The following is a 14,129-nucleotide window of genomic DNA, read 5'->3' as shown; positions in this document are numbered from 1 at the left end:
CACGCCTTTCTATATGACACTGTAGGCACACTAAGGCCTGTGGGCCAAATCTGGCCCCCAGCCAATTTTGATAAAGTTTTATTAGAACATAGCCACACCCATTCATTTCTCTATCCTCCCTGTGTAGGATGTCTTGGTTGAGTGATAGTGACAGAGCCCCTGGGACAGGAGAGTTCCCACCTGGCACTTCACAGAGAAAGTCTCTGACTCCTGCTCTAATGCCTTACTGCCGCCTGGAAAATGGGAATTGTCTTTAGAATACATTCATTCAAATGGGATTTTATGTGTTTAAAGCATTTCATGGCCGTTTTGATTAGCTGGGGTTACAGGCAAATTCAAGTCCTGGCGCTTTGTATATGCCAAAAGGAAATTATGCAACTGAAATAAATATTAATTAAAATCTAAAGAAAAGAGCCTTAAAAGCAACAAGAACAGCAAAAGGCATTTCAAAGTCCATTTGTACCAATGTTCACACCATGGTATTGCGATTATGGGCACTGGTATTTGATTAACTCCAGGGCTCCAGGCGCAGTTTCTCCAACCTTGGGATCATTGATCATAAAGAGTGTGAATTCTGTACTACAGGTTTGCTGAAGGACCAAACTGCCCCAAAATTCATTGCAGGTACGATCAGCCCCTAGCAAAGCTGATCAAATTACTTCCTAAGTCAATTTCCTTGGAGCACAGTTAACAGTAGTCAGTGTGTTGGTTAGCATCCCAGGCTGAGGAGTCCCGGGTGGAAGTATCAGCGCTACGGTGACTAGCTGTGGAGCCTTCACAAGTCACAGCCTCTCTGTCTCACTTTGCCATTCTAGGACAGATCAAACAGAACTGACCTCATGGACCACTTATAAGAATGAATGTAATTAGCATGCATACAGTGGCTCACAGTAAGCCCTGGGTCAGTGGAGCTCTAATTACTGTTTGGTTTTTAATTTTTAATCTTTTAATTATCTTTTTTTAAAGTTAATAGATCACACAAAAAGTTACATTAAAAAACATAAGAGGTTCCCATATACTCCACTCCCCACTCCCATCAATTTTTTAGTTGTATTTTTTAAAGATACATAGATCACAAAAAATGTTACATTCAAAAAATATAAGAGGTTCCCATATACTCCCACCCCCCTCACTCCACTCCTCCCACAGCATCAACCTCTTTCATTAGTGTGGCACATTCATTCTATTTGGTGAATATATTTTGGAGCACTGCTGCACCCCATAGACTAATTGGCTTTGGCTAGTGATGGCCAGTGCCCTTTTGCTAAGGACTGGGTCCACTGGGCCAAGCCTTTCCTTCCTGATCTGATCACTGTCAGAGAGGCACATGATAGAACCTTCAACCTGGGGGCTTAAATAAGCAGTTCTGGGGCATTGTCAGACTAGCCCTGGCAAACTGAGACAGTGGCTAAAAGTAAATATTGACTTCCCATGCCAAGGGGTGTGTGTGTGTGTATGTGTGTGTGTGGCAGGGAGGCTCTGCTCAGTCCAGTCTCAGGAACCCAGGTGGAGGGAGGGTCACCAGTCAGGCTGTTGTCCTTTCAGTGTGAAGTCTTTGGAGCTCCTGGCCATGGGTGCTTACATGCTTCTGCCTGAAGAGTCACACATGGCTCCTTGATCACATGCAAGCACCAGCAGAGGAACAGGGACGGTTATTCCTGTGGGTGGCCGGGAGTGCAGGAGAATTGGCTATTGGTGCCATCTCCCACTCAGCTGATCCTGAAGTGCCCTCCAGGGTTGGGTCTCTGGCTCCATTTCCCACTGCTGGAAAGCCCTTGCTTCTCCTACCAAGTGCCCTTTCTCAGCCAGCAGCTCTATCTGCAGTACCAAGGTCTCCTCCACTGTCACGTCCATTTCCTACCCCCAGCACCACCAACATCAGCAACCCTCCTTCTGTGTCACCCTGCACTTTGTTCACACCTCAGCTATTTCCTGAGGGAAAACTGATGGTACACAACAAGGGCCAAACCAGTATCAGGAAACACTCAATTTCAACAATACTCAAAACACAAAGGGCCAAATGGCTATCAAGAGAGAAAGGTAAATGGAGTTTGTTTTGTTTTGTGTTTTTATTTTTTTAATTCATTTTTTAAAATATTACATTAAAAAAATATGAGGTCTGCATGTACCCCCCATCCCCCTAACCCCACTACTCCCCCCATAGCAACATTCTCCTCCATCATCATGACACATTCATTGCATTTGGTGAATACATCTCTGAGCATCGCTGCACCTCATGGTCAATGGTCCACATCATAGCCCACACTCTCCCATGTTCCATCCAGTGGGCCATGGGAAGATCTACAATGTCCAGTAATTGTCCCTGCAGCACCACCCAGGACAACTCCAAGTCCCGAGAATGCCTCCACATCTCATCTCTTACTCCCATTCCCCACACCCAGCAGCCACCATGTCCACTTTTTCCATACCAATGCCACATTTTCTTTGAATACTAACCACAATAGTTCATGAATAGAATATCAGTAAGTCCACTCTAATCCATATTCTATCCCTCCATCCTGTGGACCTTAGATTGGTTGTGTCCATTCCATGTCTATGTCAACAGGGGGCTCATATTCCACATGGATGCTGGATGCATTCCTCCTGCTTTCAGTTGTAGGTACTCTAGGCTCCATGGTGTGGTGATTGACCTTCTTTATCTCCATGTTATCTGAGTGGGGTAAGTCCAATAAACCAGAGTGTAGGAGCTGAAGTCTGTTGAGGCTCAGGGCCTGACTATCACGTGGTCAGTCCAGAGATTTAGATGCCCTAGAAATATCTTAAACCCCAGCACCAACTACAATTCTGATAAAGTAACAGGAAAAGCTTGTGAAAAGAGATCACATCTGAGTCCAGCTCTATCACACAGAAACACAAACTCCAAAGAAGGGCCAACTGACATGGCACTGAACTCCATCTGCCATGACCATAAGACCTGTGGGTCTCTGTAGCCCTCAGAAGAACCAATACCTGGGGTTGTATCTACTTTATCTGTCTCTGAGACTCTGCTCAGGTGTGCATAATGGCAAACCCTCTGATAACCTCCAGGCTCTTTTTTAGAGACTCATAGCCATATAAACTCATTTGTCCTTTCCATTTCCCCCTTGATTTAGGCCAAAAAGCATTTTTAACTCCTGTTATTATATGTAGACAGGGATATTCTGCTGGTCCGAGTTGAACCATTTATTCAAGGTCATTGTCTAGTTACGTCATCAGCTGGTACTCGGTAGTGATCCCTCAGCACCAGGGAGGCTCATCCCCAGGAGTCATGTCCCATGCTGGGGGTGGGGGGGTGGGGAAGGCAATGCATTTACATGCTGAGTTTGGCTTCGAGACTTGCCATATTTGAGCAACACAGAGGCTCTCAGGAGGTAACTCTTAGGCACACTACTGCTTTAGGCCTTGCTCTTATTTCAGGTGCACAGACTCACAAGCATAGTCATTAGTATCAGGGGCTCATTGTTGGAACTTCATTCCTTTTTCGTCTTTGCCGTTGCACTTGGGGGGTTGTTGCTGTTCCCTTAGGGACTGTGATAGAGCTCCCTGGTTAGGAATTCAGCACTCCCTCAGTTGTTATTTTTAATTGTTTCCACTAAGAAAATATCCAAACATATATGCCCTGTAGAACTCCCTGTCAGCCATATGTCCCCTGTCAATAACATACCACACCAGTATTCCTCTGCTGCCATTGTTGAACTACTCTGTGATGCAAAACTTCCTGAAAAGTGAAGCCCAATATATTGCCAGGTTCCCTTAATAGTAAAATGGAATATAGCAATGAGTTTAAAGGTTAGATATAGAGTACATACTAATTTGGAAAAATTCAACATCCTATCTTTTTCTTTTCTTTTTTCTAATTATTAAGCTTATCTTCACAAGAGTTTTAGATCACAGTAATTCATATATACAATATACAGTATTCCCACATATCCAACAGAAAACCTTTTCCCTTCCACAGCAATAATCCTTTAACATAGTCATACCATATTTACTGAAACTGATGTAAAGACATTGAGACAATAGCTTTCAAACAAGGTAACATTTGTGTTTACATTGTGGTTTATACTTTAGGCTATACGATTTTCTAAATTTATAGTTATCTTATGTTTTACATTATGATTTACATTTTAGGCTATCAGCCCCTATGTATTTTTGGTGTAATTTTACATGTCTTATATCCATCCTTGCGTACTCTTATGAAAAACTTCTATTGCCCTCACAGTTATGTTGGTTCCATCTATTCAATACCTATTTCCCCCTCCCCTTAGGGCCTACAGTGACAGTCCATCTTCATTTCTTGAAGAGCCATGTTCAGAGATACTTGCAACAGTGTTGAGGGCTTGACATGCTCAACTGCCCTAATGCCCTGGGAGCCACCATTTCTCTTGAGAGATACAGGTCCCTCTATTTGATGGGATCAGTCCTCCCCAGGATGTGGGTATACCTTCACTCTCATTATATGGGTCCCTACCCAGTGATATAAACCTCTCTGGAAAAATGAGAATTCACATATTCCCTAGGAGTCTGTCCTGCATCAGATTATCCCCTTTAAGGAAGTTAAACAGGTAACTTTCCTTATTATATTTTTGAAAAGGTTTTCTCAGCATTATACTCTCAACCAAATACCTGACAATCTTCTATGTTCGTATGTTGCCCCAAACTCCCCCCAATTTCTTGGCAATATTACCCATTTGCCTATCCCTAGCCCCCCTAAAGCCCACAAAGCCCCACCCAAAGGTAACCCTATGCCCCAATTTTATCCCTTCTGGGTACACATATTTACCTCCAGCTTATCACAGATTTCACCCATGTAGATGTCAGCTTACATCCTTCCTCTACACCACGATTTCCTGTAAGCCTATCATCCAGTCTCTAGCTCTCTAAGGCACCTTGTGTTTACTTATTTCATATCATTAATGTCATGTAGTATTTGTCCTTCAATTCCTGGGTTGCTTCACACAATATAAGGTTCTCAAGATTCATCCATGTTATCACATGTGTTTGTAGTGTATTTGTTCTTAAAGCCAAGTAGTATTCCATTGTATATATACCACATTTTCTTGATCCATTCATCTGTTGATGGGCACTTGGGTTGATTCCAACTTTTGGCAATAGTGAACAATGCTGCTATGAACATTGGTGTGCATCTATCAGTTTGTGTCCTTGTTTTCAGTTCTGCTGCGTATATACCCAGCAGCGGAATTGCTGGGTCATATGGCAAATCTATGGTTAGTTTTGAGCAACAGCCAAAATGTCCTCCAGAATGGTTGGATCCTTATGCATTTCCACCAGCAGTGGATGAGTGTTCCCATTCCTCCACATCCTCTCCAGCATTTGTACTCTTCTGTTTTTTTCATAGCTGCCAATTTTATGGGAGTAAGATGGTATCTCATTGTAGTTTTGATTTGCATTTCCCTGATAGCTAGAGATTTGGAGCATTTTTTCATGTCCTTTTTAGCCATTTGTATTTCTTCTTTGGAGAAGTGTCTGTTTAAACCTTTCCCCTATTTTTTAAATGGGTTGTTTATCTTTTTATTTTCAAGATATAGGATTTCTTTATATATGCAAGTTATAAGTCTCCTATCTGATATATGTTTACCAAATATTTTCTCCCATTGTGTAGGCTCCCTTTTTACTTTCTTGACAAACTCCTTTGAGGTCCAGAAGGCTTTAATTTTCAGGAAATCCCATTTATCTATTTGTTCTTTTGCTGCGTGTGCTTTTGGTGTGAAGTTCATGAAGCCATTTCCTATTACTTGACTCTTATATTTAGGTCTTTGATCCATCTTGAGTTGATCTTTGTATAAGGTGTGAGATGGTAATCCTCTTTCATTCTTTTACATATGGATATCCACTTCTCCAGGCACTATTTGTTGAATAGGCCATTCTCTCCCTGTTGAGAGTGTATGGTGGCTTTATCAAATATTATATGGCTATATATATGAGAATCTATGTCAGAACTCTCAGTTCGGTTCCATTGGTCTGTGTGTCTCTCCTTATGCCAATACCATGCTGTTTTCACTACTGTAGCTTTGTAGTATGTTTTGAAGTCAGGTAGTGTGATTCCTCCAATTATATTTTTCTTTTTCAATATGTCTTTGGCTATTCCGGGTCTCTTTCCTTTCCAAATACATTTCACAATTACTTTTTTGTAGTTCCTTAAAGAATGCTGTGTTGATTTTTATTGGGATTGCATTGAATGTGTAGATCAGTTTTGGTAGGATAGACATCTTAATAATATTTAGTCTTCCTATCCATGAACAGGGAATATTCTTCTATTTATTTAGGTCTTCTTTGATTTCCTTGAACAATCTTGTGTAGTCCTGTGTGTATAAGTTCTTTACCTCTTTAGTTAAGTTTATTCCTAGGTATTTGATTTTTTTAGTGACTATTGTAAATGGTATTTGTTTCTTGATTTCCTCCTGAGCTTGCTCATTATTGTTGTACAGAAATGCTACTGATTTTTGCACATTGATATTATAACCTGCGACTTTACTAAACTCATGAGTTCGAGAAGCATTCTTGGAGACCTCTCAGGGTTTTCTATGTATAGGATCATGTCATCTGCAAATAATGAAATTTTTACTTCCTCCTTTCCAATATGAATGCCTTTTATATCTGGTTCTTGCCTCAGTCCTTGAGCAAGTACTTCCAGGACAATGTTTAATAGAAGACGTGATAGTGGACATCCTTGTCTTGTTCCTGATCTTAGAGGAAGAATTTTAGGATTTCACCATTGTAAACGATGTTGGCTGTAGGTTTTTCATATATACACTTTATCATGTTCAAAAAATTTCCTTGTATTCCAATCTTTTGCAGTGTTTTTATCATGAAAGCGTGCTGTATTTTGTCAAATGCTTTTCCTGCATCTATAAATATAATCACGTCATTGTTTTCATTCAATCTGTTTAGATGGTGTATTACTTTCATTGATTTTCTTATGTTGAACCATCCTTGCATACCTGGAATGAATCCCAATTGGTCATGGTGTATAATTCGTTTAATATGTTGTTGAATATGGTTAACAAGTATTTGTTAGGTATTTTTGTGTCTAAGTTCATTAGAGAAATTGGTCTGTAATTTTCCTTTTGTGGTGTCTTTGTTTGGCTTTGGTACTAGGGTATTGTTTATTGTTGGCATCATAGAATGAGTTTGAAAATGTTCCTTCTGTTTCAGTTTTTTGGAAGAGTTTTAGCAAGATTGGTGTTAGTTCTTTCTGGAATGTTTTGTAGAATTCACCTGTGAAGCCATCTGGCCCTGGGCTCTTCTTAGTTGGGAGGTTTTTAAAGACTGATTCTATCTCTTTACTTGTGATTGGTTTGTTGAGATCAGTAATTTCTTCTTTTGTCAGTATAGGCTGCTTATGTGTTTCTATGAATTTCTCCATTTCCTCTGAATTGTCATTTTTGTTGGAACATACTTTTTCAAAGTATCCTCTTATGATAGTCTTTATTTCCATTATACAGATGGGGCTCACTGCCATGTCAGATGGCCCTTCTTTGGAGTTGGTGTTTCTGCATGATGGAACTGGACTCAGAGGGGATCTCTTTTCACAAGACTCACATGCTACTTTACTGGAATTGTAGTTGGTGCTGGGGTTTGAAATATATTTGGGGGATTTGAACCTCTGGACTGACAATATGATAGCCAGGCCCTGAGCCTCAACAGACTTCAACTCCTACACTCTGATTTATTAGACTTACCCCACTCAGCTAACATGGAGTTGAAGAAGGTCAACCACCACACCATGGAGCCTAGAGTGTCTACAACTGAAAGCAGGAGGAGTGCATCCAGTATCCATGTGGAATCCAAGCCCCCACTTGACATAGATGTGCAATGGACACAACCAATCCAATGTCCACAGAGAATATGAGACATGGGCATGAGAAGGGTGGCCATGGTGGCTGCTGGGTGCTGGAAATGAGAGGAAGAGATGAGATGGGGAGGCGTTTTCGGGACATGGAGTTGTCCTGAGTGGTGCTTCATGGACAATTACGAGACATTGTAGATCCCCCCAGGGCCCACTGGATGGAACGTGTGAGAGTATGGGCTATGATGTGGACCATTGACTATGGGGTGCAGTGATGCTCAGGGATGTACTTACCAGGTGCAATGGATGTGTCATGATGATGAGAGAGAGTGTTGCTGTGGGGGGAGTGGGGGTGGGGGCGGTGGGGTTGAATGGGACCTCAAATTTTTTGAATGTAATATTAAAAAAAAAAAGTCTCCCAGTATAGTCGTAGAGGCATCTATTCTTTCCCTTAGTTTTTCCAGTGTTCGCCTCACGTATTTGGAGGCGCCCTAGTTAGGAGCATAAATATTTATGATTGTTCATTCTTCTTGAGAGATTGTCCCTTTCACTAATATGTAGTATCCTTCTTTGTCTCTCACAATTGTTTTGCAATTAAAGTCCATTTTGTCTGATAAAAATATAGCTACTGCTGCTTTTTTTGTTTTGTTTTTGTTATTGTTTGCTTGAAAGATTGTTTTCCAACTATTCACTTTCAGCCTCCATGAATCCCTGGGTCTAAGATGTGTTTCTTGTAGACAGCATATAGATGGGTCATATTTCCTTATCCAATGTCTCAGTCTGAATCTTTTGATAGGTGAGCTTAATCCATTGACATTCAGTGTTATTACTTTCAAGGAATTATTTATGTTAGCCATATTTTGATTGGACTTGTGTTTGTCATATTTTGTTTGTTTTTTTCCTTCTCTTTTTGTCTTTTTGTTGCTCTTACACTCTCCTCAAACTCTGTCTCTCCTGTATTTTCCTTTCTTCCTGCAGAGCTCCCTTTAGTATTTCTTGAAGGGGAGGTTTCTTGTTGGCATACTCTTTCAATTTCTGTTTATCTGTGAATATTTTGAACTCTCCATCATTTTTGAATGCTAGTTTAGCTTGGTAGAGTATTCTGGGTTGGAATTTTTTCTTTTAGTACGTTGACTATAGCATACCACTGCCTTCTTGCCTCCATGGTTTCAGATGAGAAATCAGCACTTAATCTCATGGACCCTCCTTGTATGTGATCATTTTCTTTTCTCTTACTGCTTTAGAATTTTCTCTTTGTCTTGAGCATTGGATAATATGACAAGTATATGTCCTGGGGTGGGCCTGTTGGGATTTATGATGTTTGGGGTGCATTGTGCTTCCTGGATATGTACATCTGTCTCTCTCAGTAGATTTGGGAAATTTTCAGCCATTATTTCCTGCAACACCCCTTCTGACCCCTCTCCCTTCTCTACTCCTTCTGGGATGTCTATAATACGTAACTTTGTGCATTTTGCATTGTCATTCAGGTCCCTAAGTCCTAGCTGGATTTTTTCTATCTTTTTATCGATGAATTCTAATATCTGTTTGATTTCCGATGTACTGCCTTCCACGTTGCTAATTCTCTCCTCTGCCTCTTCTAATCTGCTATTTGCTGCGGGTGTATTTTTGATTTCTTGAACTGTGGTGTTCATTCCCATCATATCTGTTATCTTTTTGTGTATGTCTGCAATTTCCTTTCCAAGTGCTTTCTTCATATTTTTAAACTCTTCCTTTACTTCATTAAGTTGGTCTCTAATATATGTTCTGAGATCTTTAATTACTTTTCCAATGTTCTGCCCCTTCCTGGTTTTTAGTTTGTTCATTGGATTCAGCATGTTTTCCTGATTATTCTTTTGGTTTGTAGCTTTTTTTCGCTGTCTGGCCATCATTTTATCTTCATGAGTTTAATCATCCTTAGTTTCTTTGTCTAGTCTAGGGGATTAATTAGTTGATGTTCTTGCATAAGTGTCATATCTTCTCTTTGTAACTTTGTTCTTCTTATTCTAATTTCTTGTTGCTGGATGAGTTCACTTTGAAGGAAAATATTAGGACCAGGGAAAGGAAATTGTATAAGAAGAGAAAATGTTTAAAGTAGTATTGGTAATAAATGTTAACAGAGCAACAATATGAGATGTGGGAGAATGGATATTAGATTCATGTAAGTTGTGTAGAGTTATAGCAGTAATTAAAGTATCTGTAATGAGACAGTCAACTGATTATGGGGAGAATATAGTATGAATTAAAAGGCCAGTGTTTTCATGAGAGAGGAAAGAGAAAAGAAAGACAATAGTATCAAGAGTGGATAAAAGACAGAAAACAGAACAAAGGTATTAGAAAATAAAAGTTAGACAATTTGGGGACCAAAGAAATGGAGGTGGAATGTAAGAACAACAGTAGATGGTGGTGGATAGAAAGATGTGGGGGAAAGAGGTTAGTGTAGGTGACCAAAATCAATTCACACAGAACTGAGTAAATGGAGGATGAGGAAACACAGCAAATGTGAGGCGCTCCCTTCAGCACCTATTGTATAAATAAAATAATATAAAATAGGAAGAAAAAGAGAGAAAAGAAAAAAAGAGAAGGAAAAAAGGGGTGGGCAAAGAAAAGAGAGGGAAACAAGCAAGAAAAAGAAAAAAAGAAAGAAAAAAAACCCAATAAACAAAAAAGGACCTTGGGGGATACAATGGGAGAAAAGACCAGGAGATAATGCAATATTAGTAACCAAGACAGTTAAAAAAAAAGAAAGGAAAAAAAACCCACAAATGCCAAGGGCTAGGACAGTCAAGGACCTTGATGGGCCTCAGGGCATGGAGGATTCAGGGATAGGAAGTCTGTGATATTGCAGACTCAAGAGGTGTGAGTCTCTGGGGTGTAAGCCACCAGGGTTTATGGGGCACAGACCTGGGAACCACAAATCCAGTTAACAGGGAGCCTGGGAGCACCACAGTGCAACTCAGCCTTCAGGGATCCCCACAGCTGGGCACCAGCCCTATGGGGAGGGGTCATGCCCACAAACTCTGACCTCTATGTCAGAAACCCAAAATTCCCCCTCTCACAAGAGTCTCTTCTGTCACTGTCTCACCAAGTCAACTTCAGGACACCTCCTGCCCTGCAAGCCCCTGAAACAGCCTGCTGGGGATGCCACTGTACTATAGACAATTCAGGGACTGCTGCAGATGGGCTGCCACCCCTACGAGAAGGGGCTCTAGCCAGAAGCTCTGAGCTCCATCTCAGAAATCCAAAATTCCACATCTCGCAAAGATCTCCGTCTTTGTCTAATTGGCTTCCAGACACCTCCCATCCTGCAAGTCCCTGAAACAGCCTTCTGGGGGCACCGCTGTACTACAAGCAGTTTGGGGATGCGGTAGATGGGCTGTCTGCTCTAGTGGGAGGGGCTCTAGCTGGAAGCTCCGATCTCTGTGTCAGAAACCAAAAATTCCACGTCTCGCAAGAATGCCTCCATCTCTGTCTCACCAAATCGACTTCCAGACACCTCCCACCCTGCAAGCCCCCAAATAGCCCACTCAGGTCTTGGGAATTCCCTGGTTCAGCAAAGTCTCCAGGACTGCCCACCCCAGGGGGAAGCTTCGTATGAGCAGCTCCAATCTCCATGAAAGAGACCCAAAATTCTACATTATACATGAATCTTCTTTTTCACCGTGCCACTAATTTGATATCCAGACACCTCCTGCCCTGCAAATGCCTGAAACAGCCCAGTCCAGCAACATTCCAACCCTATTCAGCTGCTTCTTTGCAGGAGAGGTTATAAGGTGCACTCACTCAGATGCCGTCTTGCCTGAGTATAGCCATGCTTTGTGTTTTAAAAGCAACATCCTTTGTGAAACAAGAACTCCCTTGAGAAATGGTAATAATGAAATACCAATAAACACAGAAGCTCCGTTTTGTGGTAGCATCTAAATTTGGATCAGTTTTATTAATGACATTCTGCTTCAATCCATAAAGTAGTGAAAGAAAAAAAAAGAGGAAAGAAGAAAAATTGATGACACAAATCAAGGAAAAGCAGATTTTTCAGTTTGATTAGTTGTTGGAAATGGATAACCATGTTATTAACTGAGGTTGACTGGTGATGAATATTATTTTCTTTATTTTTCTGTGATAAAAAAATTTCATTTTGTTCTGCAAAAGTTCTGAAGACACGAAATCCCCACAAAGAAGAGCTGTCTAAGATTCTGATAACATCCACCAGCATTGTTAAGGAAGGTTATTCTGAGCTATGATAGGCTCCTGGTAACTAATCCAGGGTTTGGGAGGCAGGCATTGCTGCTTTCTTATCATTAGTACATTAAAGAGAGTTTTAGAACTAATTAGAAGGAGAAGAAATGGACATTTTTCTGTCATGTTGCATATCATACTTTATTATGCTGATTTTCTCCAGCTTAGGGAACAAAATAAAGTGCCATTTGCCCTCACATTCAGTGTAGGGTGATTGCATGTTCTGTTCTTGAGTCCCTTCTTCCCCTTTAGGATCTTCCCCTCAGAATAAGAACCCTAGGGACTTACTCAGCCTAGAAGGATCAGAGGAAAGCAGAAGCCCAGCCTCTTCCATGAGGATCTTCCCTTTCCCTGTTCCCCTGCTGTTAGTGCTGCCCCCAGCTGGCTGACCTACTGCCCTATCCACTCTGGCACCAAGCTTTCAGGTGTGAGAGAGGAAGGTGCCTCCCACCTCTCCACCAGGTGTCTGGAGGCCTGGTCTATGTGTTCTCCAGCCACATATGTGTTCCACGGGGTGGGCTGGCCAGGAGTGACTTAAGCCACAGAATGACCAGGAACCCAGCTCCCTTCTAAATCCTTAATTTACTGGGCATATGGAAGTGGTGTGAGTGATGGAGAGCATGTTATCTTTCTTTCTTGCCAGCTGGCCTCAAGTGGGCTGGGCAGTAACTCTGAACCTCTGGATTCCAGAACTTTGCCTGACAGGAGACCAAGTTCCTTCTTTGGAGAATTGACCTTCCATCATCCCAGGAGTGTGGGTGGGGTGCTTGGGCTTCCTTGGGTTCCTGAAGGGCCTTCTGGTCTAGGGGCTTACCTACAAAGTTTCCTTCTAGAGGACATAACACTGCTAGGTAGAGGTGACTCTCAGCCAATCAACATCCTACGTTATGTATGTTAAAGATAATGTGATCTCTCCATGGTGCATTACATTTTTTAAACTGTTGGATTTTATTTGATTTAATTCAAATATCTTTAATTTTTATATAGTGTAGCCATTTGATATTGTTTATGAATTCCAAACATAGATATTGGATTATGTTTGTAAACTGGTCTGTTCCTCTGGGCATGATAGATTGAATTAACTTCATAGGTTTAATTTTTACATATTAAATTATGATCAGGGGTTTGAATGGCCCATGTCAGTAGGACATTGAGTCTTCACCCCCTTGGTGGGCAGGGACTCAGCAAGAAAAAGACATGGCAAAGGAAGTAGTTGGAGTTTTGATGCTGGAACTTGGGGAAGTAAACACACAGGAGAGGAACACAGAGAAATAGAGATGGCTCCTTAGACATGGCAGAGACCTGGGAAGAGAGATAACCTGTGGGTCTACAGCTGACCTTGTGGAGAGACCAGAGAAGCCAAGCCCATAAAGTAACAAGTGCCAGACAGAGAGACAAGCCTTATGCCAGTCTACATCTGAGACCAGAAGAAGCTGGGACCATGGAGTGTGAAGAAGAAGCCTGAATCCTCACAGAGACCAGCAGCCATCTTGCTCCAACATGTGGCAACAGACTTTGGTAAGGGAAGTAACTTACACTTTATGATCATGTGACTGTAAGCTTCTACCCAAAATAAACCCTCTTTGTAAATACCAACAGCTTTCTGGTACTTTGCATCAGTACCCCTTTAGTTGACTAATACATATAGTCAAAGTGGTTGATTTTTTTTTTGTGATTTCTCCCCATTGCTTTGATGATTAGAAGACCCTTAGAGCTGTTTTTCACCTTTTAAAATCCATCCAGAATTTTCTTTTGTCTACAATGAAGTGGGAAGATACAAGTTTATTTTTAACCTAAAGAGCTATCCAACTTTCACAGTACCAAACACTGAAAACTTTATCACTGGCCATTGTTTGGGCTTCTTGTTAACCTAGGAGTGTAGGAGCCATACTGGAGGTGATGCTTTCCACAGAAGTGAAGGCCACAGTGGACCAGGGCACCCTGTGACCATCCCAGAAGTGGACAAGCTTGAAGGCAACTGTGGGAGGAAGCTCGGGTATGGCGGGCTGGTTCTGGCTAGCCGTGGTGTGGGAGCAGGAGCCCTGATCCCATGCTGGGAGGTTTTCTGTCCTCCCCGCCCTGTAAA

The sequence above is a fragment of the Dasypus novemcinctus genome, chromosome 20 (genome assembly GCF_030445035.2).
Source record: "Dasypus novemcinctus isolate mDasNov1 chromosome 20, mDasNov1.1.hap2, whole genome shotgun sequence".
NCBI lineage: Eukaryota > Metazoa > Chordata > Mammalia > Cingulata > Dasypodidae > Dasypus > Dasypus novemcinctus.
The sequence above is the reverse complement of the archived record's forward strand: the minus strand, read 5'-3'. Positions refer to the sequence as shown.